Here is a 5,011-nt window from a genome sequence, read left to right as displayed (position 1 = left end):
CCGGTGATCTGCCCGCTGCCGCTTCCACGCCTGCGGAACGCGGGCCGCTACCAGTCCCGCTGAGATCCATCCCGGTTCCCCGCGTTGGCGGTGCAACCGCGGTGACGCAGTTGCCGGACCGGGTCGGAGCCGGGGGACCCTCGGTAGTCGATGAAGATCCACATCCGACACGCCCCGACCCCTATGCAGGGACGTACCCGGCGGCGGCCACTCTGCCCTCCGGATGGCTCCGTAACGGTGTTCGTGCGGTCCGAGGCCTGCTCCCCGGGGCCGACATGGACCATCGCACGGCTCGAGGTGGGCGGAACCCCTCACGGGGTCAACCGCCAATCTCCGTCGAAGCCTACGTCAATGCGGATTATCCGGACGCGGCAAGATTCGAGGCGATACCGAGGCGGCGGGGCATTCGTACGCCCTCCCCTCGCGGTCGTATCCGACAAGAGACCCGCTCGGCAGCTTGGAGGACGCGCTGTCTCCACGCCCCCCACCGGTCGGTGACTGTATCCGGCTCGGATCTCCTCTATGTCCGCTGTGCGGGTGAGGATGAGTACCATTCGCGGCTGCTGAACCTCCTCGGGAGATTCGGCGGGGAGGTGGACCCCGCACCTCATGTGCAGCTAGTGGCCTTCCCCCGGCCCTTCGACCGATGGTATAGCATCGCCGACCGTGTTCGGTGGGGGGAGAACTCCGCCAAGGAGAGCCGCCTGCGGTGGCGCCGTGGAGACGACTACTTCCACATGTGGCACCTGACGGAGTTTTTCTCGGTGCCCCCGGCGTCCCGGGGGCGACTGTACCCCGCTTTACCGATGGACTGGCACACTCTCGAGGCCCCGCAGTACCTCTGCGTTCCCACCCCCAGCGCGCTGGCGTACGTTGCCGCGCGCTGGATGCCTCCCGGTTCGCTCGGGAGAGGCTCGACACCTCAGACGCGACGGTTGATCGACGCGATCTTATTGTCCGAGTGGGCGGTGTTGGCGCTACTGTGCTTTCTGCACGCCGCGCGGGACGGCCTCCCGTTCTTCACCAAGTGCCCGGATCCCCGCTTGGCGAGCCGGAGCTCAAACGAGCCTGGAGAACGGGGCTCACTCTTCCGACTGTCCCCGGGGCTCTTGCAGCTCATCCGGTCGGTCGGGGTGGCGGCCATCCTCGAGGGCACTACCTTCGACCTGGTTGGGGCCGAGGCTCTGCTCGATTTCTCCGAACGGTTGGACTGGTCCCTCTCCGAACGCGGCGACTTCGTCTGGTACAGTTGGGCCCGCGGATGTTCCCTGCGGATGCCGCACTGGGACGGTGTGTCCACAGAAGCCGACCAGTGGTATGACCCGTTACCGGACACCGGTACACCGTCGTACGGGGCGGTCGTCGCCTCGGGCGACGGGTGGGGCGCGGCGGTTTCCTCCGCCGGACGCCCCGTCGAGGCGTCAACCGACTCCCTGCCGGTGACAGCAATCCCGGTGTCGCCACCGCCGGGCGAGGTCGTCGCGATTGACCCCGAAGCCGGGACCACAGAGAATCCTCCGGTCGGTCCCTCGACACCGCCCGCGGTAGACGTACCCACGCCCGCGGTATCCCCGCGCAGGGTTGAAGGGGAACCCGCTGCGGAGCCGACACAAATGGTGCCGCTTCACGTGGCGCCTGTGGTAGAGCCGGCGGCGGTAAACCCGACCGGGGTAGCCCCCATATCGGTACCGGGCTCCGGCGCTCCCCTCGTCCGCGACAGGAGCGGGACGGGGACTCAGAATCCTTCGGTGGGTTCTGGTGGGGCCCCTGCGGACGCGCAAACCGAGGAGGTACCCGCCATTGCCCCGGACGCACAGGCTGCCCTACGCGCGCTGCAGGTGGAGTGCGGATACGCGGGAGTGCCCGTGCCGCCCACTCTCGCAGCGGGTTTGATGTCCGCGCGCGCTTGGCTGGTAGAGGTGACCCAGCTCAAGGCGCGGGTGGCGGGCCTCCAGTTTGCCATCCGCCAGCGCGACACCGGCGACGACCTTATGCGGGGTGAGACAATGACGCGTATCCGCGCCGCTCAGGACCACCTTGCAGTATTGAGTGCGCAGGTGGCCAACAAGAGGCCGTATGGTGCGGTCGAGACCGACCCTGCAACCGCGACGCTTACGGGGTCTGAACCCTCCGCGAAGCGCCAGCGTCGCGATTGAGGTCGTCGGGGGCGGTGAGGGTAGCGAACCGAAGCCCCCTTCCTTTACGGTAAAGTAGTCTCCTCATTCTTCTTCTCCTAGCTCCCCGAATGGTCCTTGTTGGTCTCAGTGCCCCGCCGGCCCCTGCGGGCCGCGGTGGATGACCTCGCAGTGGGTGCGGCGCGGTGCTGCGGAGGTAGTTTCCCGTCCCTGCGCAGCACGAGGTGCCCATCCCCACCGACGGTTTGCCGTAAAATCGGCGTTTTTCTTAGTAAAACGTGCCTGAATTTTCCGTGCGGCGGGTGGCGTTTTGCTTTTTTGACGAGCTCCCATTGGGTGCTCCCCAAAATCGGTATTTTTTTTTTAAACCGCCGCCCGGGCGCTGAGGGCCACACATGCGCGGATCCGGGGTCTGTACCCCGTTTGGTTGCGGTTCACACCACTCCTGGGCTCCCCACAGGGAGTTTATCCTTGACGGTTTGACGGCGCCGGTACCCACATGCCCGGGCTGGTACCTTGTGGGCGGTGCCGTCCTCGAGAGGGGGCTACAATTTTTCCCCATCCTCATGGCGGGCAACTTGTCGCCCCTGACTGCATACAGTAGTCCCGCTGGCGACTGAGAGAGAACTCAGTCCCGGGGTCACCTCCAGTACCGTACTGTAGGGTGGCCTGCTTCGCCCATGACCGTACGGTTTGCCGGCTACCCCCGTGGGGCGGTTTTCGCCTCATGCGAGGGGTATAGCCGCGCGTAAACAGCGGGAGAAATCCCCACTTTCGACTTCACCCCCGAAGGGCTGGCCGTTTTTCCAAGATCTCCTCTTAATTTTCCTCCATAAATTTGCGGAGGCGTCACCGCACAGTCCGCCACGGTACGTCGCGCGCCCCCTGGTGGGCTACGCGCCTCTGTCATCCGAAAGGTAGGCAAGAACCGCTCGGTAGACCACTTCCCAGTGACTCTGGTTTGGAAACTGGAAGAAACTGCAGGAAACGAATAGAAACCGTTCTGGTTTCCAAATGGCGTCTTCCATGTTTTGACACCTCCGGGTCGGCAACGACCTCAGGAGGACGAATCCGTTCTCGGAATGGGGCTACGATTTTTTTCCTATTTGCTAGAGGGAAAAACGTAGCCCTTTTTCCGGTACTGTGTCCTCGTGAAGGACCGGGCGGAAATTCGGGTCTGCAGGGGCAGCGGAGCAGCCCGCGTCACTCAAACCGTACGGAATGGCCAACAAATGTCGTTAGGCGGCTTCCGCTTGCGCCGGGCAAGGCCTAGCCGGTCGCGCGGAAGTGTTTTTTTCCCCCAGCCCCGGAGGGCTGGCCATTTTTCCAAAAACGGCGCTCTTTCACCCGCGAGACAGCGGGGCGTGTGATCCGCCAGCATGTCTGTGCGGTCCCCGGGGAGCTCCCGGCGGCGGTACGCTCTGCCGTTCGTCCAAAACCGGTCGGTAAGTCCTGCGGTTGCCACTTTCCGCGGAGGCACGATTTGGAAACGAAAGGAAACTGTAAAAAACGAGCAGAAACAGCGTTTTACAGTTCCGGTTTCCAAATCCGCCTGTGCCTTCCCAAAGTCGGTTTTTCGTCTTGGGACCTCCGGACGCGGGCAGACCTGGGGAATACAATGCCGTTAACGGGAGGGAGCTACAATTTTTTCCCACCCTTCTAGGAGGAAAAACGTAGCCCCCTTTTGGGCTTAATTAAAAGCCGACGACCGAAGTCGCCTCCTTGCCGTCCAGGGCCCTTCCGCGCCGGGTTAATCCGGCAGGGGGCAATGGTTGCGCGCGGTCGCCCGCGCGCCATGCGGTAGTGAGTAAGCGGTTATGGGCGGCCTGTAGCACGTCCCCCCTGGGTCGTCCATCGAGGTGGGATCGCCTCGGCGGTCTGGTCGGGGGTGCCACTGCGGGTTCTCCCCGAGCTGCCCGGTCGGTCTTGAAGGGGCCGGCGTGTGCCGCGGTTCGCGGGGCGAGGGACCGCACGGTGTCGTGTCAGTGGCGGGTCGTCGCGGGGGCGGGTTCCCGTCCCCTTCCGCGCTACCCGGGGTGCATCCCCACCAGCGACTCAGCGGGGAAATCGGCCTTTTCCTTAGTAATTTCTGCCTGCTTTTTTCTTGCGGCGGGTGGCTTCTCGGCGGATTGACGAGCTCCGATTGGGCGGTCCCCAAAATCGGTCGTATTTGAAACCGCCGCCCGTGCTCTGAGGGCCACACACACCCAGTTCCTGGCTCTGCTACCGGTTCGGTCGCGGTTTACCCCGCTCTTGAGCCGCCGACGAGGGCTCGCCTTGACAGTATTTCCGCGTCGGTACCCCCCCCGTTCGGTCTTGTCTCCCGTGTGCTAACCCGGGCTCGAGGGTTTCCTTGGCCATCGTGGCGTCGGGTCGCCCCGCCGACGGGTCCATTCCATCCGCGCCGGGTCTGTCCGGTGCGGTGTTAGCGGTGGCGCGCGGTTGCCCGCGCGCGCCAGAAGCGGTCGATGAAGGGTTGCGGGAGGCCTTCGGCGGGTTCCCAGGTATCGTCCGCTGGGGTAAAACCATACCAGCGGACCTTGTACTGGCCGCCGCTGCGGGTCTCCCGGTGGGCGACCAAGTGGTCCACCACGTACTCGGCTGGCGGTTCGGGTGTTCCCGCCGGCGGGTCCGTGGTCGGTGCGGCCACAGTAGGGTCGTGGGGTCCCCGCGGCATCTTGGTTACCCGATCGATGCTCACGCGGTTCGAGACCCCGTCTTGGTCGACGACCACTGTGGCCTCCGTAGCGGATCGGACCCGAAACGGGCCTTCCGTTTTCGGTAAGAGCTTGACGGAGGGTCCTCCTCCGTCGCTTGGCAGGTCTCCCCGCTCGGCGCTCGTCAACGGCCGCGGTGGACGGTCCACGTAGACAAAG

Source organism: Chondrus crispus, genomic scaffold (genome assembly GCF_000350225.1).
Source record: "Chondrus crispus Stackhouse genomic scaffold, scaffold_86, whole genome shotgun sequence".
Classification (NCBI taxonomy): Eukaryota; Rhodophyta; class Florideophyceae; order Gigartinales; family Gigartinaceae; genus Chondrus; species Chondrus crispus.
The sequence above is the reverse complement of the archived record's forward strand: the minus strand, read 5'-3'. Positions refer to the sequence as shown.